Source organism: Rhipicephalus microplus, chromosome 5 (assembly GCF_043290135.1).
Source record: "Rhipicephalus microplus isolate Deutch F79 chromosome 5, USDA_Rmic, whole genome shotgun sequence".
NCBI lineage: Eukaryota > Metazoa > Arthropoda > Arachnida > Ixodida > Ixodidae > Rhipicephalus > Rhipicephalus microplus.
In genome coordinates, this window is record NC_134704.1 from 193971016 (window position 1) to 193994772 (window position 23757).

The 23757-nt window shown below is 42.3% G+C and overlaps 1 long non-coding RNA gene across 1 annotated transcript; it reads left to right on the plus strand.

Moving 5' to 3' along the window:
- Nucleotides 1-1853: 1853 nt before the first annotated feature.
- LOC142817456 (uncharacterized) lies at nt 1854-14495 on the plus strand. Its single transcript, XR_012895243.1, has 3 exons — nt 1854-1944; nt 12152-12358; nt 14252-14495. It is a non-coding gene; the product is annotated as an uncharacterized LOC142817456 (long non-coding RNA).
- The last annotated feature ends 9262 nt before the right edge of the window (nt 14496-23757 follow it).

Genomic DNA, 23757 nt, shown 5'->3' on the forward strand with positions numbered 1-23757 from the left:
AGATTGATTGATGTTTGGGGTTTAACGTTCCAAAAGCACCATTAAATTATGAGAGATGCCGTAGTGGAGGGCTCCGGAGATTTCGACCACCTGGGGTTCTTTAACGTGCACCCAAGTCTGAGCACAAGGGCCTACAACATTTCCGCCTCCATCGGAAATGCAGCCGCCACAGCCGCGACTCGAACCCGCGACCTGCGGGTCAGCGGCCGAGTACCGTAGCCACTAGACCACCGTGGTGGGGCAGAAGAATAACTTTGGTTGCCGTGAGGTTATAGGTATGAAACAAATTTATCGTGCCTTCTTGTAGCTTCTGCAGACCTGAGAGATGAGGACAGAAGAAAAATATGAAAAAAACAAGGAAAGAAATGTTAAAAAACAAAAAAAATTGAAAAATCTAAGAGAAGAAGCAAGAAAAGCACGACGTGATCAGGAAGGGCCATTGATGAGTGCTGTTTTCGTGAAAGTCCTCGGTGCGGGAGCAGATTCATCAGAATCTGTGTGCTTGGGAATAGGGAATGCTGGTCTTGCAGTGTCGCTGGTAGCACCTTTTGAAGTGCAGGTATTATTGCCTCTCAATAAAGTAAAGCGAACGTAAAAGTGCCATGCCATCATTGTCAATGTTCCTTCCCATGCACCCATTCTTCCCCCAAGTGGGCAGTGCGAAGAACGTTTTAGTATTGCCCCTTCCGTGCAATCCTCTGGCGGCTTCTCCATCTTTGAAGTTTACGATTGATTGGTGGGGGGAAAGCTTAAGCGCTTCCAGTGCATATTGGTGGCGTCGGAAGTTATAAAAAATTCAGTAATTGTGGCACCACTGTCTATATTCTTTATATGCACTGGTTCCTGTAAGTGAAGGAAAAGGTAAGGTGCGTTAAAAAAGCAAGAGAGAGAAAGAAGAGAAAAAGAAGAGAAAAAGAGACTGTACGACATCCGGCACATCTGTGCGTTCCGACTATGCTTGAAGCGGCAAACCAATTTTATATTATCGGATGCATACACTTGCAGCTTTGTTAGGGGGGTAATATTATTATCGCTATGAGAGGTCAAGGACAGAGGACTGAATAGATAGGAGGATTCGCGTCTTCTGGTGATCGTAATGCTGACAGAGTGCCTGGGTGTTCATTTATTTTGTTTTTCCATTGTGTTGAATTTGAAGATAAAGTAAGATTCCCGTTGTTCTCGTTCTCTGATTGTTTGAACACTGTTTTCCAATAGTGTAACTCTGATCCCATCAAAGTTGTGGTCTTTAATATTTTGTGTTTTGAAAGTACAAGGCCTGGCAGTGGACATACTTGTGCCCGATGGTTGTTTAATCTAATTCTCACTGAAGTGTATGTTCAGCCCGTGTAATGCATGTTAAATACCCCAGATTCCAGAAAGCATATGACGTTGTCCGAGTCACGGTCTAGTGCATCACTTATCCTGTGCTTAAACTTCTAGTGGGTGCTTTCCGCCATTATTGTTCTCTGCAGGTATTTGCATATTTTACACCTGCTTTTTCCGCAGCGGCCACACCCAGTTTGAGGTTTCATGCCTATTTTTGAATTTATCAAATTATTATTTATACTTTTTGGCCACCTGCACACGATCCATGGAGGAGAAGTGAAAATTCTTGATAGTCGCAAGTTCTGTTCCAATATGTTAAAGTGTTTTTTAGGACCTTGTTTATGTTTGGCGGGTCGCTCGTGAAAGTTAATACCAAATGTTTGTTGGGATCAAGGCCAGCACCTTTCTCGTGCTTTAAAAGAGTCAGGCGGTTTGGATTTACCTCTTTTTTGATGGCGTCATCGATGATAACTGGCAGGTACTCTTGATAAAGGAGCGCCTACGTGTGCTGTTTTCGTGAAAGTCCTCAGTGCCGGAGCAGATTCATCAGAATCTGTGTGCTTGGGAATAGGGAATGCTGGTCTTGCAGTGTCGCTGGTAGCACCTTTTGAAGTGCAGGTATTGTTGCCTCTCCTTAGGTTGTCTGTATACGCTAGTTATCAACGCACCATCGTCCATTCGATTAAGTACATCAAGGAGCCTTATTTCAGTGTTGGAGTAGAAGTGTGTCAATTAAATGCTTGGGTGCACTTAGTGAAATGCCTGTATAAATTTGAGCAGCTTGTTTCCCGAATGCGTCCAAATTATAAATATATCGTCTAGGTACCATTTATAACATAAAGGTTTGCTTGGACTTTATATAGTGCATAAATATTTTAGCGTAGTTAGGGGCCATTCTTGTACTCATTGCCGTGACGCTGATTTGAAGGTAGTACTGATTGTTAGATTCAAAGCTGTTCAATTCGAGTACAAGTGTCGTTAGGATTTATATTATTTTTTGCTTGGATATGCGTCAGGCTTGTGGGTGCCATACAATTCAACAAGTGTCCCTACATCATTGTAATGTGGGATATTTGTGCAGAATGAACTAACATTCAATGTTACAAAGAATGCTCAGTCTGAAATTTTTACATCCGATACTTCCCGAAGGAAATGGTTTGTGTCACGTAAGAAGGACTCGTGTGTGGGTGGTATGCCTTTAGTTTAAAAATCAATATAACTAGAAATACGTCCTGTTAACGTCCCGTGGCTGACACAATGGGTCTGCCAGGGTTTCCTTCTTTATCAATCTTCGGCAGCACGTAAAAACAACGTGGCACTGAGTGTACCATAATTAGGTGCCTTTTGATGCTTTGAATCAGTAGCGCCTTCACGTAGGAACTCGTCTAGGGTTGGTATAAGAGTTTTTTCGAGCTCGGAGGAAGGTTTCGAGACGAGGTGTTTGTAAAATTGCTTGTCATTTAGTTCTGGCTTCCCTTACGCAAAGTAGTCCGTTCTATTCAGAAGAAGAATTGCACCTCTTTGGTCCACAGGTTTAATGGCGAGATCTTTGCGGTTACCCAACGCAAGTAGTGCCTCTCTTCTTTTCCTTGATATGTTATTCATACTTGGTTTGTGCACCTTGTACGCATGTATAACATCTTTCTGAAGCACGTCTATACAGAGATCCAGGTGTCGATCTCAGTTGGCATCTGTATTCCATTGCCGTCCAATTACGCCACGAAAATTGGGTTATTTTGGAGGGGTTTATCGAAGAAATACTCCTCCAATCGTAAATTTTGTGTGAAGACCTCTAGGTCTTTTAGAAGCATAAATTCGCCGTACTTTCTATTGCCAAGGCATGATTTAGGTCCGGCTGATAGTACACTCAGTTCATCTTTGCTAAGTTCTCTAACTGTAAGGGTACTAACATTTGGTTCATTGTGGTGGGGTGGCAAATTTTATGAACGTGAGTTGGATTGGTACTTTTATGTAAACGGTAGTGAGGGCAACTTGTGGTAAACATTTTTCCGCACAAATACGATGATCTACTTAGCCTCCCACTCCTGAAGATAAAACTTATTTCTCAAAAACTCCTCCTAGTCTGTCACTGCGTTTTGAGTTTGTTTACATCGTTAAATGGTGGCCTAAGTTAGCTCCTTTGTGGCGTAACCGAGAATTTTGTTTCACTGTTTCATTTATCTTTTCTGCATCGATGGTGCTAGCGACAAGCGCAGCCCTTTCAGAGCGCTACCTGCCAGTACATATTCTTCGAGACTACGTGCGTGAAGTTTGTGCCGTATTTCTTTTTAACAACTTTTCTAAGTTTCAGACATTTTGTACCTGTTCTGTGGCCTCATTCATCAGAAACAAACGGTGTTTGCCCATTCGCACAGCCAGTATGTCACTTTGCACAGACGCGGCCAGTAGAACCGCAAGGTACCCGGAGGTCGTACCTGCTTTGGGTTGGCGCTCTTTCCCGTTGTCCCTCCCGTGACAAGCTGGCCTGTAGCCGACTGCTGTTGGCTGCTGTTGGGTTGCTGGTTACTCTTGGCTAATGCTGACTGCTGATTTTTGCTGTTTCTAAGTGGTTGATTCTGGCCAATCGTTGCTGTTGGTGGTGGTACAGCAGGCCGTTGTTATTGGTCCGGCTTAACCTTCGTCGCCTTTTTCGGGGTGTGTGTCGTAGGCGGTGTCGGCAGCTGTGGCACGTGCGTGAAATGGCAGTCGCAAACTACGTGATGGGGGTCCCGACGGGATCTGCTGGCCTGTACATATATATATATATATATATATATATATATATATATATATATATATATATATATATATATATATATATATATATATATATATAAAGTGTGTGTGTGTGTGTAACAGTTATCAAGACAGTTCAAGGTTTTGCGGCCTGGCTGGTAACTGCGGTGAGGACTGGTCAATTGGAAATATTGCTACGGGGCGCCACAGATGAGCATGGTTGAAAAGAAGACTATGCTTACGTTGAGGTCGTGCAGACTGGCTTCATATTGTATGTCTGCCTGTTTTTCTAAAGTGAATATATTATGAGACAACGTCTGGTACAACAAAACGACTGTTGTATTCTCAAACAAAGGCGCTATAGCCGCGCAGACCACACGTCTAACAATGATAATGATTACAGTAATTTTTGGGTATAGATAAGAAGATGACAGAGCAAATTGTCTGCGCTAACACTAGCCCCCCCCCCCCCTTTCGCAAAAGAGGGCAGCAAGTTAGAGAGGGTGGGACGCCGAATGTATCATTTCAGTGAGATATATGAGCGATCTCGGTCCTGCGGTGACGACGATCAGGAACCGCGCTGACAGGAGCGACGCAAGAGTTCACATCACATGTTTCTTTCTGCACTGTGTAATGTCTGAAATACCTGTCAAGGATTTTTTCACAGAGTCCAGTTGCAAGAACAGGTGTCCACAGAAGGACTTCGTCACCAGCATGAAACCGTCGTCATTTCGCATCAATACCGACTTTCCTCTTGTCGTGAATTGTAGCGGTGTTGGCGCGGGCAATTTAACGGCAACGGCGAACGCGAACAGCGAACTCTTTTGGTAGAGATGAAGATGGAGCATGGGACGTGGACAAAAAGGTGGTGTATAGAATGAAAGTCGGTGAACGGCCATACACGATAAAAAAATGGGCTATATTTCGCTATATGTTGCATGACCGTATTGCATGCGATTATAACAAACGGAAGTGTAATGTACCAGTTTTTATGATCTCGTTGAATATAAATAGAGATCATGTAGGACACATTTCGGTAAAAACGCACTGTAAGACAATTCGTTTGCGGTTGCTAGGCTGATGTGGTCTTGTGGATGGTGTTAGATGCTTGGAAGACTTCAGCAAGGACTTGGGAAAGAAATGTCTTGCCACGATCGCGAAGGATCACGCGCGCGATGCCATGGCGCCAAATTATGGCACGCAGGATAATATCGGCGAATTCAGAGGTAGTACCAGAGAGAAGAGCTTCCGTCTTAACCTAGCGAGTAAGGTGGTCAATGGCAGTAACAACCCAACAGTGACCGGTGGCAGTACTAGGAAGTGGTCCGTATAAATCGATGCCCATGATTTCAAAGGGTGTGGACGGACACGGAAAAGGTTGCGACGGCTCCGCTGTAATAGATGTGGTACGTTTTTGGTGCAGGCACGACGCACATAAACCGACATGCTTGGCCACATAAGTGCAAAGGCCAGGCCAAAAACAGCGAGTCTTGATGCGGTCGTACGTCTTGTGAAAGCGTAAGTTGCCAGCTGTCACGTCACCAGGAAAAGCTTGTCAAACCTGAAGATGAAGAGAGCAATGGACAACCGGAAGCTATTGGTCACCGAGATAATGATAAATTTGGCGGCATATACTTCTATCATGGAGTTTGAAGCGTGCAAGCTGCCGTTTTAACTGGCTGTTTGGAGCTCTGGATAAGCTAGAGAGCCGATCGATGATAGTGCGTTAGTCCGGATCTGCACGTGAATTGATGCGAAATCTGTGGATGAAAGAAGGTCCACCGAGGCAACAAACGCTTTCGTACCAACAACCGTATCTCGGTCGCCTGACTGGTCAGTGATGAACAGATGGAAGGTGAAAGTTGGGCACTTGGCAAAAGTGTGCAGAGTGACAAAGCGTTGGCATCTTTGTGTTGCCGACCTGACCCTTATGTGACATTGTAGTCATACAGGAGTTTGTGCAGTGGAGCAGTGATAGTGGTGAAATCGCGCACAAAGCGGCGGAAGTACTAAGCTAAGCCAAGGAAGCTGCGAAGGTCTTTGGATGTCGTTGGTGTAGGAAATAGAAGTACCGTAGCAACCTTGTCGGGATCGTGCTCAATGCAATGTTTGCTGATAACGTGACCTAAAATCTTGATGCTACGACTGGCAAACTGACATTTCTCAATGTTGAGCTGGAGACCAGCCTTACCTAGACGCGTTATAACTTCGTCTAGTCATTCCAGATGCGATGAGAAGCTGGATAAAAAGATGGTGATGTCGCCTAGATAGCAAAGACGGGTCTTCTAATTTAAGCCCCTCAGTATCGTATATATCTTGAGTTCAAATTTGCCAGGGGCGTTACATAGGCCAAAAGGCAATAAATTGAATTCTAAAAGTCTATCAGGTGTGGCAAAGGCAGTCTTCTCTTTATCGAACTCCGGCATAGGGATCTGCTAATAACCACATCGAAAGACAAGACTTGAAACGTACTCGGCATTTTGTAATGTATTCAGAGCGTCGTCGATCCGAGGCATATGATTAACGTCCATACGGGTAATTATGTTCACCACTCTATAGTCAGCGCAGAATCCCACTGAACCATCTTTTCTTTTTTTTTCACTAGTAAAATAAGAGAAGTGCATGGGCATGCTGAATGCCTGATAATGTTGGTGCGAGCATGTCATCAACTTGTTCTTCTTTATGCTTGCGTTCAGAACATGATACGTGGTAAAGGCATTCCAAATTGAAAATTTTGTTGAAGCGCACTGAAAAAAAACGGACAGAAGAGAGTGACAAGGACAACGCTTGCTCTGACAACTGAAGATTTATAGTCAGAAAGTTATTTAAAGAAGATACATGTTCTTTTACGCATGTGCATAGAACACGGTGCAACAGAAACTACTCATGTTAGGATTACAAAAATTGCAATTCCAATCTTCCAGATGTCCTTCTCTGCTATTTTAACCTTCTGCTTAACCGATGTTTTTTTTTTTGGCTTGGTATCTTGCCGCTGTTTATTTACTTACTTGAAAGGTTCGACTTAGTTTCATGTATTTAATATCAACATTCTTCATTGAAAGGTTGTAGAAAACTTTCATAGCCCACCGCTCATCTCGTACTTATTTATTCATTTATTTATTTATTTATCGATACTGCAGGCTAATATGCTGGCCCATGCAGGAGGGGCATAACACAATAATACAATGACAAGGCATTCACAAAAATATTAACAATGTATGATGAAAAACGTACAGTGCAAGACGCTTGCTTCGCAAAACAATTTACACAAGTGATAGCAACGCAAAATCCTAAGACAGTAGCAAAGCTTTACACACAGCATGGGATTCTCGACCCAATTGAGAAGAAATGTTTAAACACTGATCAAATATAGACTAAATATTGCGAGAAGTGGTTTTCGAATTCTTTCGTAATGTTTTCCGATTGTATGACGTGAACAGATAAAAAGTTTCATTCTTTTATGATGCGCGAAAAAAAAACTGTTCATGTGAGATTTGGTTTTGGGAATATAGGCGTGAGAGAAAAGCTGTGTCTGTGTCTAGTCGACCATGTGTTTAGTGGTACTAAAAAGTGAGGCTGCTGAAAGCCAATTTTCCCTTTTATTATGTTGTGCAGGAACTGTAGGCAACTAAGTTTACGGCGACGTTCTAGTGAACCTATATTTTTGGTAAGCATTAGAAGTGAAGGGGAATGTTCTCTTTTGTATTTTCTAAAAATAAATCTAACAGCCTTCATCTGCACGCGCTCCAAATTCATGATGTCTTTTTTGGTGTGAGCATCCCATATAACCGCTGCATATTCAAGTTTAGAGCACATAATTGCGTTGTATGCCAAAAGCTTTCTACTCGCCGCAGCTTTGCTAAGCTTTTTTTTTTCAAAAACCACAATTTGCGCAAGGCCGAAGAGCATGTAAGGGATATATGATCTCACCAAGTAAGTTTGTTTTTAAACGTGGCACCTAAGTATTTATACTGGTCAACCTTGGTGATTATGGTGTCGTTAAGAACGTAAGAAAATATGATAGCTTCTTTTTTTCTTGTTACGTTTATCAAAACTGTTTTTTGTACATTTATTTCCATTCCCCAAAGTCTACTCCACTCTGAAATAGCTGTGACTGATTGCTGCAAGCTTTGGTGATCATTCTGCGAGGTAACTTCTTTGAATATGACACAGACATCCACAAATAAAGTTACATGCACGTCACTAGGGAGTTTTTCCGAGATATCATTTATATAGATCAGGAATAAGAGTGGTCCCAGTACGCTGCCTTGCGGCACGCCCGAGGTTACATGGCGCGCAACGGACGAGCATTGATTAATTTCTACGAACTGTTGCCTGTGCCTGGATCTATGATATAATATTTGAAGGGGAGACCAATGCACTCAAGTTTGTATATTATTTTCCGTAAGGCACCCTATTGAAGGCTTTACTGAAATCCATTTTTCTCCATCTCTGCTCAAATTCTATCTTCCTGCTAGCTTCTCTTCACGCCAACGATGTCCATCCCATGTCGCCCTGTACCTCTTGATTTAAGATATTCCCGTGTGCTCCTGAAGCAAGTCTACCTATGCCATGTTGTTTAATTTTAAATCTTGCTTGAACCTTTGATCTCATGTACAAGACTGCATTGCCGAGCGTCCATTCCGGGACAATGACATCTTTCCAAACCACTCACAATACGTCGTATCTATTGTAGTTCCACAGTGCCCTATTTTTCATTAGGGCTGCATTCATGTTGCCTTTAGTGATTACTTATATTTCGTTAGGTTATGAGACCTTTTCTTTAGGTTATGAGACCTGTTGTTTATCCATATGCCCAAGCATTTGCATTTATCTACTATTTCTAGCGTGACTTCCTGTATCTTATGCTCACCGCCTTCATTATCATTGAAAATTTTGATTTTAGATTTTGCCGACAGAACTTCAAACTTAACCTATCTTCCTTAATTTTTACTTTTCAGCACTCAATGATTGGGCGGATGGTGAGAGCACCTCGTCTGGGCTATCAAGCTTCTACTGATAAACGTGCTCGGCCAAGCTTGACTTGACTTTGAAAAGCGCGCTATTGTGCTAACAGAAGTGGAGGCGGTTGTGAACTCGAGGCCTCCAAATTTAATCACTCGGGCAGTGGGGAACCTCGTGCGTTAACCCCAACAGTCCTCACTATGAAAAATAGACCTATGGCGATACCACAGGGCGGCATCGACATGCAAGTGGACCTGACGGGCACAGAAGCGATTTGACAGCATGCATGCAAAAACCTTTAGAACCACTGCACAAAATAACATCAGCTTCATCTTCGATGAGCACACTTTTCACCTAATATACCCCCAACGAAGTTATAGTACGGTACATTGTCATAGTCGATTCCGATAAACTATGGCGACAGATGCGGAGGCCTCCAAGAGTTTTTGAACTCCACAGAAAAGCTGATGGTCATGTCCTTTTTTCCAAGATTTAACAGAAAGATTTTGATACAGCAAGGTCTTCACCAAACTTTATTCGCTCGAGCTGAACAGGTGTGTAGGCGGCCGGGAGTGTGTTTATTCAAGCGCAACACGAAGGTAAATGAAAGAAGCGCTGCCTCCTTTCACGAGCAAGTCCGTGCTGCCGAGCACTTGCAGGCAGAAGTTGACATAAACAGTTGTCAATAAAAAATTACCTCCGTGATGTTTGAACCGTAAGCCAGTTTAAACCATGTGCCAGTTTAAACCACGGGAAAGCCATGGGCCTGCAGTTCACCCCTCCCCCCTCCCCTGGCTTCGCCACTGACCTTTACTCTTATGGAGCTGTCGAATAGCATGAAGCTGGACGTCTTGAAGTTTTTGTAGGGGATCGAATGCTGCATTTGGTTTGCAGCTAAAGGTGCCGACAAACTATGTCGTTCCGTAAGGCGTTCTTCGCAAAATGATGACGAAATATCTAAAATTATCCAGCAAAGTATTTCTTTCAGCGCACAACTCAGCTCTAAGTTTGTGAACTATATATGTACCTAAAAGACAGTCGGGCTGTATACATTGAAGATGAACAGATTATACCAGTGAAGTAGGTGATTGATATAATTTCTTTCCTCTCATGCACGTATTTATTCTGGCAATCGAATGTGGTTGTTTCCCAAGTGTTATAAACATGGTAATTTCACTGTTATTTATGAGGGTGGTGAAAGAAACCTTGTGAACATTTTTAGGCACATATCTATACTTCCAGTATTCCCTAAGTGCCTTGAAAATGTCGTTCTTAATCGTTTCAACAACTTTTTTTTTGAAACACACTATAAATTGTAATTGTCAGCATGGGTTTAGCAAGAGAAAATCAAAGTTTACATCTTTACTAACACAAAAAGAAATAACTTTATTAGGATCAGAAAATACAAGCAACTATTGGTGGTTTTACAATATACACAAAAGCCTTTGACTGTCTGAACCAAACACTCTTTTAAAAAAATAGTATTGGTATGGCATACGAGGTGCAGCTGATTTCTTGCTTGATGACTATTTCAGTCATCGTCAGCAGTGCGTTTCAATTGACAACTGCCCATCTTCGTTTAAAAATATTACCTCTGGTGTTCCACAGGGAAGCCTCCTGGGCCATTATTTTTAATGTATATGTAAACACTGTGACTTAAACAAACAATGATAATTGATTTTAGTGTACAAAGATGACACAATTCTCTTCTTAACCGGTCATTATATAGATGAAGTTTTTACGAAGTCTCGAAAAGCACAATCAGATCTTTCGCATTGGTCGAGCAATAAGTTTTTGAAAGTCCAATCTAAAAAATTAAAGCGATTCTATTTAAAGCCAGAAACAAACTTGTTCACATGCCAGCAGACTTCTGTCTAGGTGGGAGTCCGATTGAGCTAGTAGAAACGCGGAAATTGCTAGGCGTCATCCTTTCTGCTGACATCACTTGGACGACTCACATTGACAATCTCGCAATAGCGCTGTCTTCAGCTACGCAAGTGCTATCATGGTTCCACCATTTTTATCCCCTAAATGTCCAAATGAAGATATAATGCACTTTTCAGCACTCGTGTAAAGTTTTGCACACGTGTGCAGGGAGCAACAACGCTGACAAATCTGCGCAGAATCTTCATGCTACAGAAGAAAGCGTGGCGATGCGTCACTAACGATTCCTATACTCATCCCACACGACAACCTTTTTTACTATCAGATAAAAAACGTCACTTTGTCAGTGCCGCCTATTATAACCGTTATTCTTCTCATATGATACTACTAAGAGGTTATTTAGAAGTCTCTGCAGTTTCAAAACACAAGTAGGCGTTCCTAGAGCCATATGCCACGAGAAACGATTGGTACCGCGATGGTGCACAACTTACGGCTAACAATCACTCACTTTTATAGGATCAAATCACTTGAAAAACTATCAAAAGAGCATATTCATTTCAGCAGCATTGATAAGAAAGTTGGGTGTTCATTACACATCTGAATTTCACTAAACAAAACTGTCGGCTTGTACCGCATTGCGTTCACTGTATGATGTAAAAAAGCTTCTAAGTTATGTGCTATGAATTTATGTAGAAATATAGGAATGTTAAAAGCAAGCATTTTTGAATTTACTACACAACGTCAGTATCTTACTGTCAGTACAATGCATATACATGAAGTACATTTGTTTTCGCATCCTAAAACGTGTCCGTTTTTCAGTATTTTCGAGTTTTGTTCGTTATATAGACGAAGCTCTAAGTCAACACTGCCTTGCGGGCTCCCAGGCGCTTTCAAGCTGCTTTTTTCACCGTTTTTCGCCTAGGGTGCCTTCAACAACTGTTGGAAATGAACTTTCTTGATTTTTTATTATTTCTCTGAGTTTACCATAATGGACATTCCACTATGCCCAGGAAGTACGTCGGGGTGCGTACCTAGAGATTTCTAGGGCCAAGAGGCGGATAGCTGGTATGTATGCAAACTGGCCGAAAGCAGACAGCTATTATCTACTCCTCTCGGTGACCATGCGCGGTAAAAGCAATTGCTATATAACATTTTACCCTGTCTATTCGTTCACCTATTTTTATGCCTTAGACGGATCGGACTGACGTGCGTAGATATGACTATAGACGCTTTTTTGCAGGTAGCTTTCTAAGCAAAACTAGATGGCGCTCCTGCACCAAATCTCGGTGGCTCTCTCCTCGGCAGCGCGGCCATGATGCGACGTGTGACGTTCATTGGCTTGCAGCCTAAGGCACTGCACTGTGTCGCCTTGTGGCTAACAAAAATTAGGTGTCCTCTCTTCGAACTACTACCACCAGCAGCAGTGCCCTACGGCGAGAAGCATGTGGTGCGTATACAGATGCGTGCGAGCGTTGGAAGTAAATATGTCTCGTGAGCAGTTTTCACAGCCCGTTGCGGTGCCGGGTAACGATGTATGATTGACAATGGTGAGACCTAAAAGAGCAGTTCGAGCTGTGGCGGGGTGACCAAAATGTGATGGATACATAAAGACAGAAACTGCTGCACTGGCTTTGCTCGCCTTCTCAACAACGTCGGCGGCAAACTCGCCTGCGTCGGTGGTGAGCCTGACGCTGAATGGGAAGCGGAAAGGAAAGATCTATTAGATGACATGTTCAAACGTGGCAGCGCCCACTCGCTGCTCCGGAAAATAGTCTATGAGGAAAGCACAGAAGGGTCCGGTAACATAATACTTCATACTAAACTGATGTAAGGATTAGAGCTGTGCATGGGCCGACGTTTAGAGCAGAACCAAGCCCGGGCCCTGTCACTGCACCAAAGACCCACCCGAGCCTAGAGCTAGTGGACTGCGCTCCCTCTCGGCCCGGTCCAACGTACACAAATAAGAGCCCTGCCCCCGCCTAATTGGCATACCGTTATGAAGGTTTGCGGTAGAAACAAGATGTTTTCCCAAATCGTGGCATTTTATTCCACTTGTCAAAGTGAGCCCCAGGCGCACGCCGCGTGACACTCACCATTTGCAAGGATTAAAATGTGTGCGAAAAATAAGCTGTCTGGTGATTGTGGCGTCAGGAAAGTGCGGTGCTCCTGCACACTACGTCCCGCCCAAATGAAGGTCTGTTTCCTTCTCTCACTGGTAGCCGCAACTGTCAAAATATTTTTCAGAAGCACGACAAGATTACAAAACTCAGACCATTTGTTCTAGCAGAAGTTTAGCACCTGGAACTTTGGAGAGGAAAATATGTCTTCCATAAATAATCACAAAGGTCATATTGTGCAACTTCACCCTATCCTTTTGCGTTTAAATTGTCTTAAAAACAGAGAAACAAGAAAAGAGGACAGAGTCCTCAAAGAGGTCTTAAGCGTTTGAAAACAGTTCCTGCTCGCCTACATTTCGGGCCTGTTTTGGGCGTTGAATTTGACATTGCCCATCCAGCAAAAAACAATAAACCATAGTCCCACCCAAGTCCGACATCAGAAAACGTCGACCCGGCTGAAGCGGCCCATACAGCGGGTCGCGATTTTGCTTAAGGACTATCCGAAGCCCATGCACACCTCTAATTAGAGTCACTGATGATTGACTACTTGTTGTCTTCTGTCCTGTCGTCTCACCTTCAATAAAGATTTCATTTCATGTGGGGGGATGTAAAGGTGTCTTCAAGCAACGCTTTCGTGCTTTTCGCGCAATGTTACCCACACTTCCATCTTCGAAACGAGTGGACTGCGATAAAAAAGATATTCTCAACGTTTCATTCGCAGCGGATGGTAACCTTCTCGACATCAAGTGGATTACCAGAACCAGGTGCACCAAGCGCTACCGTGGTAACCGGGTGATGTGATTGTCAATAAAAACATCAATGTTATATAGCAGTACCGGTGGTAATATAGCGTTCCGGGCTGCGCATACTTTGTACCTTTCATTACTACGCATGTCATTCATAGCTAGAGGGGCGTCATTTTGGCGAAGCTTGCGTGCACACATAGCGTGGAGTCAACAAGCTTCACTGTTTCACTCTCACTTCCTTGTTGTGTTTTTTTTCTTTTTTCTAGAAATATAACTGCCTTTGCGGAGAGTGGGCTTGAGCATGTAATCAGTTCGCTTTGTATGAAAGAGATTCTTTCCTCACGTGCCCCTCCATTCATGTACCGCACAATATACGTATCTTTTACTTGTTTTCAATTTTAGTGTGTAACTGTTAGTCATTGTTGATGTCATCGTGAATATTGGCTCAAGCACGTCTTTTGCCATCTCTTCCACCAGCTGCCACCACGGAGAACAGAAGCCAAGAGCTCCTCAAACTGCCTAGAGCATCTTTTTGCCCCTACTACAGTGAGAAAACTTGCACAATAGTAGTCGAGGTGGTTGAAGTCTTGCGGCCGGTTCCTTCTCACAGTAGAGTTTCCCCACAAATGCCCTATAGAGTGCACACCGGCGCCTGAGAGTGCTGCAACGCATGGTGCTTTAGCGAAAATAGGAATGATGAATAAAAGACAATGTTCTCTAAGCTTTGTTTTTTTGCTTCTTTTGGCTTCTTGTAGCTTGAGTCCTCTGTGTCAAGGGATTAGTAGGAACATATGGTCAGCACTTGTGCTTCACAGCTTTGATTTCTTATGCTCACCAATTTAAATTGGCTCACGAAGTTCACAAGTGCCCGCTTTTTTTTTATTCGAAACAAAACCAAATATATTGATCCGCAATTGCATTCTAAGCTCGCAAGTCTAAAGCCTAGGAAAATTTGTTTGCTACGCTCATTGGCATGGTGGCTGATCGACCGCAGAACCAGAGTGATATGCGTAGAAAGCTCTACGCAAATCAATAATTATTGGTTGTTTTGCTCGCCAGTAGATGGCATGAAAACAGGCTATCGTTGCCATAGAACGGCAAACTCATTCGTGACTAGACTCGCTAATACTCCCTCCGAATCATATTGAGCTGACACACTGTAACAGTGAGTGCAGGTGAGTAATATTTCGGAGAGTCCAAATCCAATTAAGAAAATTTTTAGCAAGTCTGAGTCTCTAAGTGAGTCCAGTTGAGGAAAACGAGTATGGATCCGAGTTTGCCCCAGTTTGACGTATGTTTCCCGAACGTGTCTGGGTGAGCTCCATATTTTTTGTCTACCTGTAGTCCAGTCTACTCAACCTCAGCATTACTATCAACCTCGCATTGTCTCACGTTCATACTAATTATGTATACTCATACATAAATGTATGTATATGTATATATACTCATACATATCGCCTATACGTGAACTCAATTAAAACTCAACATGTGCGTGAGTTTCAAAGGGGGTGGTGGGTCCTTCTTCCTCCAGCGCACTTTCAGGCCTCGTTGAAGATATCGCGTGTAAGTCATCACTTTTCATGAATATGTGCTTTGTGCATTGCTACCAGTAATAGCTCGTACTTAAAGATATGATATTGGAAGCGCCAAGCAGAGCACCGATTACGGCAGATCCGAGTATCCGTGTTAAAAAGTTGAACAGCATTGACACTTCAGACAAAACAGCTAAAATACCCAAGCGATCTCAGGCTCAAATATTGCCATGAGCCTGAGAACATGATTATCATACTGTTTAATGCGAATTCTGAGTGCAGCTTTGCGTTTTCGGGCAAGGCCAACTGTGTTTTGACGTTCTTTTCCTGTCCCGAAGCTTGCACACTCGGCCCCAACGACGGTGGTTGCATTCAGATGGAAGCATAAAAGTAGAGGCCTGTGTACGATGCATTGTCCGTGCACACTAAACACGAGATTTTTAATAATAATAATAATAATAATAATAATAATAATAATAATAACAAATAAAACACAATAATTAAAGCCAAAACAGAACAGAACACAAAAAACAAAACTGAACCTATATGCAATTCAAAGTTTCCCTATTAATTGTATCCATGTTTAAATACCTCAAAATTTATTTATTATCTGACCTATCATAGGATGAGCACATTGGTCTCTTAGCTAGTATGACGTCAAAAACCCTTAAATTTATTGAAACAAACCTGTACTTGCGAACTCTAACACTAAAATGCTAGCTTACATTTCACTTGTCCATTCAAATATTGAATATGCATCCATCATAAGGAACCCTCATCAATCATATCTCATCAGTGAACTAGATTCAATACAAAATAGAGCGGCAAGATTTATCACCAAGTAGTATTCTCGACACCTCAGTATTACCCCCCCCCCCCTATTGCAAAACTTGCTTTGCTTTTTTATGTTACTTTATTTGCCCGGAGCTGCTGCTAGCTTTGTTTTCAAGGACAGCCACACACTGTCACCTTTTTATGAATCATCACCACGCATATGGATGCATGAAAAAGACACCACAGCACGAGTATCAAGAAATGATCCTGCAGTAACAAATAAAAAAGGTAAACAAAAACAGATTGCGATGTCATCAAAAATACCTGATAAAGAAAACAAAGATTAAGATTGTCAGCTGCGCATCATCTGCATTGCAACAAAATTAAGTGACCTTTCATGCAGCGTATATGTAATTGCGTTCATTTGACAGCTCGTGCGTTTTTTCATTCCAGCTTTTTTCCCGCATTCCACATCACACATTGTATGGTGTAACACTGTGGTGAAATAAAACTTTAAACTTCCTGGGAATTTGATAATCTAAGAACGACACACGCAGCCTTTTGGGAAATGACGTGTGCATGTGCACGTACTTGATGCATGGGTATATCAAGATTTTTGCTTCAATTAAAGGTGAATTTCAAGTCAAGCGCCCCTCATCTTGTATGGATTTTCTCTGCGCACTCCAACTTTCGTCTAACGATGCTGTTGTTTGTTGGCTTCAGCCATATGTAAAACCCAATGCCGCTTGAATTACGCGTGAAGGTGGCAAAAAACATCTTCGCCCTGAACGTGTGTTTGTAAATAATGTTCAAAATATTAAAATGAAAATTTCAATGTGCCGTAAAACGATACGACTGCGAGACCCGGAGAAAGAGAATTTATCTCAATGCCGTTCAGAATAGTTCTGTCTACGTTTCTCCCTCAAAATACCCCTAAAAGTAAACCTTCTGCAGTATTCACATTTCTATCGCAGCGTAATAAACTATGTTGTCCCTGGCTGCGGCGGCCTTTATTTACGCGCAGGCGAAAGTGTTTAAGGCCCGTGAAGTTAGATTTAGATACAGTTTAAAAAAACCCAAGAGGTAGAAATTTCCGAAGCCCTCCACAACGGCGTCTCTGATATTCCTATTGTACTCATTGGACGTTATACCCGAGATATCATCATCATTCATGTCCGTGGTCGGAAACTATACACAAGAGTGCTAGAGCTTCGAATTGCGACATCTAAATAATTTAGGAACCACGATTTCTCGAAGCTCTAATAAGCTTTTTAAACAGGTCTAACGAAACCGAATAAAACATTTACAAACCTGTGATCAACTTACCTGCTCCACTGGCTGCAGAGTTTTTCCGAGGAGCACCACTGCAGTCAACAGAAAGTCATCGGATAATTTGGAGATATATATGAATGATAAAAGACAACAAAACGCGAAAAACTTGACTCATCTCTCTGTGTTTGGGAGTTCATGCCATGCGAAGCCGCCTGCGACTAGTGGCCGAAATAAAATCTTAGTTATTGCTTTGGGTGAAGCATTCCAAGTGAGAACGACTTTTTTGCCCATATTCAACATACCTGAAGACTGAACAAATTCAGAAGATGGGGCTGCCCTTTCCCCCTTGTCCTCCTCTTTGCTATTGTGTTGATCGTCGCTTAGCAAGGTAAGTTCACTAAGCTGATGTCCAAAGGACATCCTGTGGTCACACGGTAAGTCGGTACTCAGCTTAGGACACTTATATGATTTTTGTCGAAATGAACTGCATGCTACAGTGTGATGAGGTGCACATCATATAAAGCGTCTCATACCGTATTCTCACGCGTCGACAAAGGATTGACTATAGCTTGGTGAGTGGTAGGAACTAATATGTAGTGTTTAATAATTTCTGCAAATGCAGAAATCAAACCCGGCAACTAAAGTTGATGTAGTCGCACTATAACTTTTATGGGTACTTTCGTAAGCAGTTTCAGTCACTGGCGTAGCTCTGTGCATAAGTATTTGACTGCCATGCAGAATGCCTATAGGTGCGTTTGCGACTTTAAAAACTGATTTTTTATCTTTCTGTCTCTTCAAAGTTTCCCTCACGGACAATGCTACCAACGTCAATCTCGCATTTTTGTCACACAAGCTCCAAACGTGATCACGTAATGCTTACTGAAACTTTTGCTCGCCGGTAGCTTCAGGTTTTTAAAGCTCTAAAATCACCTGTGTCGAATAAAGTAATTCTCTGAGCCTTCGCTTACGGGTATGGGCTGCACGTGACTGAAGGGGTTTCATGACGCAAATTTTGATACGTTTCAACTTCAGAGAACGACCAATAGAGCACCAAGACGTGCATAGATGGAGAACGGATGGATGGATAGACGAATGAACGGTGCAAGAATGAATAGTGAACGGAAGGATGGGTGAACGGATGGACGGAGGGACTGACGGATGATTGGATGTCTAGATGGATGGACGGATTAATGGACGGGCGTGCGAATGGATGGATGAATGAATGGACTGAGGAAAAGATGAATGGGTGGACGGTAGGATGTGTGGAACTGTTTAGCGGGAGAAAATGGGTAAAGATAAGGAAGAGTGGAGACATTTTGTGTCTGTGGCAGGTTTTGTTTCAAGTGTTCATGGACGGAGCTGTGAAGATATACTCAGCTACATTGCGCAGCAATAACGTAGCCGAGAAGAAGGGGTACATGGCTCAGTAAGTTGTGAGAAGATGGCGTTAAAGAGCTCATTACGCAAAATCTGGTACCGGCATCAACATCGTTGGTTGTGAGCAAAAAATCATTGCTAAAACCGTTCGTTCAGTGTGTGAACAAAAAACAGAGATATATGCAGACAAAATAAATGAAACATTTTCAGTACGAGTGAGAATTGAACACGGGTCATTAGCGTGGCAAGCAGGAGTTCTACCAAAGCCACCCACGTGCTTAGATTTTATGTGGGAATACCTTACTTTGTTTGAAAATGCAGTGAAAGTAACTTACATGCGTCACAAAGGCACGCATCTTGCATGTATGATCACCAACGCAGTATGTAATTTCGCAGTAATAATGTGTTGTACAAGCGTACATTTTGATCGGGCGTCAGAAAATGCGATTACCAAGAATTTATGGATTGAAGCGAGTCACCCACTACAGAAGGTACACACGTTACTGCGTCTTTTCTCTTAAGGCCACATAGTAGGTGCATAGCAAGCTCAAAAAGATGCGGTCAATTGCGCATGGTTTAAATCATGCTACCCATTACACAGAATGCAGTCGTATGCGGAAGCTTGACCGACACAAGTTACTTTGAACGCACTCGAGACGAGATATGGCTACCTTGAAGGTTAAGCTTAAGCATCCTCAAATTTTTCATAGGTGCGTGTGTAAGTAGGCAGGGCGGTTTTTTTAAGCAACACAGGTTCTTTCTTAGAGAACTGCCATAGTTAAGTACTGGTTGTTTAACAGCCAATTTTCGGACCGAGGTGGACAAATAATTCCCCACTGATTAGATCACTTAAGAAGACTAATGAACAAGAATAATTTTTGTTGTCATATTTATGATGGCTGTTTATTAAAATAGGTTGTTCTACGTGACACTTCGTGATAAGCAATTTTCTTAAAAATCAGATATCTCGCGTAGTTTCAGAGATATATTGTCCAGTCGCCAGACCTGATTGTCAGATATACCGCAACTAAACGTATTGTGTGCGCCGAAAGAGCAGTGGTGCGCCGTGCGTGAACCTCTTCAGGTGAGAAACGTTGTGTCATCCTGCCAGAGCATGCCTACGAATAGACAATCACGCATCTCTCTTCTTGCACGAGTGGCCGAGCACTGCACAGCGACTCTACGCTAGCGAAACGCGACGGTCCCGTTTCGCTAGAGCCCACAGTTCACATTATTCAAGGGCACGAATGAATTTAGTTCACCGTGAGTGCGCCATTAAAAGCTATCGCCCCAATATTACAAAGAATCAGACAACCACGTCCTCATATCAAGCGTGAAGCACCATCGGTCAGCTTCAGAAATGATTTCTGTATGAATTATGGAAAATGCATTTTTTCAGATGGCAGTTTTAAACTGGTTTGTTCAACATTCTTTCCTCTTCCTAGACACCCACACTTCAGCCTTTTTGAGGCTCCTCGCCCTCACAGAACTACGTTTCGTCAAAGCGGCTCGTTAGCTGCGGTTATTTTTAAATCCTTGTCATCTATAAAAATTTCTTTTAGCGAAAGCCAATGCTTACATCATGGAGAGTGCTAATGCACCGATAAATGCTAAAATATTCACTGCACCTGGCAACCAAGTGTGTGCCATAACTGCCGCTTGTATTTTCCATTGGTGCCACTTGTGAGATGGCCGTGGAATCGAGGTCCTGGGGAATATCAAGGTCCACCCCTGTCCTTACGCCAGCTGGGGGCGCGTCCCTGTGCCATGCAGTTGCTGTGGCTTGAGGTTTTACCCTGGGTTGGAAAGTCTCTCACATGTAGGAAGCACAATAAATCAACTATCTCGCAATGCCTAGACAGCAAACACATTGAATATATGTATTATTTATCAAAGACAGAGAACAGTGCGTTTCTTCATCGGGAAAAACAACAAAGGACGAAACATTTAGAAGCCGCAGTCGAAGGACAGTTGTAACCTCGATATGAATTATATAATATAGTACAATACCGTTTTTGTATACCCTTTTTATTTTTACTTGTCTCTTAAGTCTATTGTAGGAATGCTAGCCACTCCCAAAAGTTTTCTGCAAACAAGGTTTTTTTGCGCTACCTCTTGGATTTCCGGCACTGAACAATTTCCGCCCTTCACGTGGTTTCGGAGTGCCTTCTGCCTAAAACTCGCAATCTTACTAATTACGGAGTGGTGTGCGATGTCACAATTTCTTTAGGTATTCATGGCGTCATACGATGGCTTGCACATATACGACTTATGAAATATTGCATCGTTTCTAAAATCAAGTGAAATCAAAAAAAGAATTGCATTGCAATATAATAAAAAAATGTGCACAGAAATATCTGTACCCATAGCCTAAGCGGCTAGTGAAGGGTCCAGTACAGAAAGCTTGTAACAGAAAAATATAATAGCACTCTCTTAGAAAAAATTAACAATTCAATTGTGACAGCATCATGCTTGAGCAATCTAGTACCATACAAGGAAAGGAACAAGAAAAAAATAAAGGTCACATTATACAGCAAACACTTCTGAGAACATTTATAGGAATGCCTAAGTTCTCAAGAGAGTATGTTCTTAGCAACGTAGTATCGTTTGTAGGAAACTTCAAAACTTCTAGAGCATGGTATTTTTAAAAGCAGAGTGTTCCAAAGCTTGGCACCAGAAACTTGGATTAGTTTTCCATCGTATACACTTGAACATGAAGAAGGTTAAGATTACCAATGCTAGCATGTCGCCTATTCAGTGACGGAAGCGTGAAAATGGCTTAGGGAAGAGGCGTGTTTGTGTTTAATAATTTGTTTACTAAACAGGCAATATTGCTGCCGCGTGCGTCTGTAAATGGAAGTATACGCAGTCTCTGAAGTAGAGTACTCGATGGATAACGCAACGGGGACGAAGTAATCAGACGCACAACTCGTTTTGTATTGCTTGAGAGGAATGAGCGATGTCATGCACGTTTAGCTTCAACACTCACAAGAATAACGGAGGTGGAAATCAAATGGACAGAAAAATAATGTCCGCATGAAAGCCAAATATTGACGTGCTCGTATGAGAGTGTAGCAACTGAAAGACAACCTTTTGCAAGCAATGTTGGTTTGCTCTCTCCAGTTAAGGTTACCGTGAATTGTATTATCTAGATATTTATTAGTCGAAACACAATAAATCGATTGATTGTTCGGTGATACGTCAACTGAAGCGCAGTTCAGACTTTTCATTCTTGACCAACAAAAAATATATTTTGTTTCTGTATATAGTAGCAATCGATTGTCAAGAAACCATGTTGAAATAAAGAGAAGCTAATTGAAAAAAAAAACACTTTCTAAGGCTTCAACTGAGCTACCTGTGAATATATTGCCGCAGCATCAGCATATAATAAAGCTCCACACGACTGCAGTCCTCACGAAAAATCATTGACAAGCAAGGCAAATAAAACGAGACCCGATACGGTTTCTTGCGGTACACCACATGTAACAGTCCTCGGTTGAGATCGACGAACGTTACTTAGTTCCTTCTGCTTTGGCGATGTTAGATAACTGGAAACAAAGTTAGGCACATCATCAATAATACCATAACACTTTAGTTTTTCCACCAGTGCCAAGTGGCAAACAGTATCAAGTGCCTTTTAATGCCGATAAAAATTCAAATAACAACATTCTGTTGGCTGAATGCCGAGCTGATGATTTGAGGTAAAGGCAGCACAGCAGTTGATGGGCATCTTTCTGAGACAAAACCGTGCTGTTCCGGGCAAATTATGTTATTCTTACAAAGTAGGTCCCTCAGTTGATGCGTGATTTGCAATACAAAGCAAACAAAAAAAATAATCACAGAAATGACAGGGCTAGACATACAAAAGAAAATTCTTCCTGACAACGTAACCAGTAGCCTTACAAATGATTTCAATGATTGGTGGTTTGCAGAAATGTTTCGAAACAATTTACTTCTGCACGACCCAACGCCTGCATTGAAAAAAGTGAAAGCAGATTCAATTTTCAGGTCATACAGGGGAAGAGGAGAAGGCTGCTATCAGATGAACGCATACCAACTCGCTCAGATTTCCATTCTTTTTCAGCAACGCCTTAAATTTAGTGAAAAGAATGGCATGTTAGCCGAAAGGGTGAAACAAGAAATTGTCATCTTACTCGAAGTAACACTAGACGCAAATTAATATTACTACTACTACCACTACTACTACTACTACTACTACTACTACTACTACTACTACTACAACTACTACTACTACTACTACTACTACTAATAATAATAATAATATTATTAAAAATGTTTATTTTTCATCAATAATTTCATGAAGGACAGCTCCAGGTAAGAGCTTATAGTCTAATCGCGAGTACGGCTTCAGAACTTTCATGTAGGCGAATACGGGTGGTCTTTGGAGCAAGGCGGTTTTCGGTAAGACTGCCGGGTGGGAAAATAAAGCATGTCAGCGGAAATTCAAGCCGAGACAGCAGGCTTATCCGAGATCACAAGCGCACCCCTGAGGTCGCCGCTCACAGTTGCTGCTCGAGTGAACCATCCCTCTTTCCTGTGGTGACCCTTTAACATCCTTCGCCCAGATATAAACGGACCCTGGGTTCGAGGAACAACAGATGACAGACCTCGCACGTAGGTTGGTGTTATTGCTTGTGCTCTCCGAGCCACAGAGACGGCCATCTTATTTCACCTATGCTTCAACCGCGTTCGTCGTCTGCACTCGCGAGCTTTTACTCCGACGTAGAACATAAGATGCGTTGATTAGTGTTATATATTCGGACTTTGTACAGAAAATGACGGCGACACACATGACGCATGGAAAGTATGCATATTTAGAAGATATTCAAAACTAGCTTAGACATCATCCTTTAGGTAATTCAAATCAAATCTAATCGGGTCTTCATTTCAGAAAAATGTCTTTCAGACACATAGGCAAAATACCGTTCTGTTCTCCCTGACGGCACCCTATGACCCGAATGCACACTCAGGGCATGAAATAAATAACACCATACATTATTGGCACAT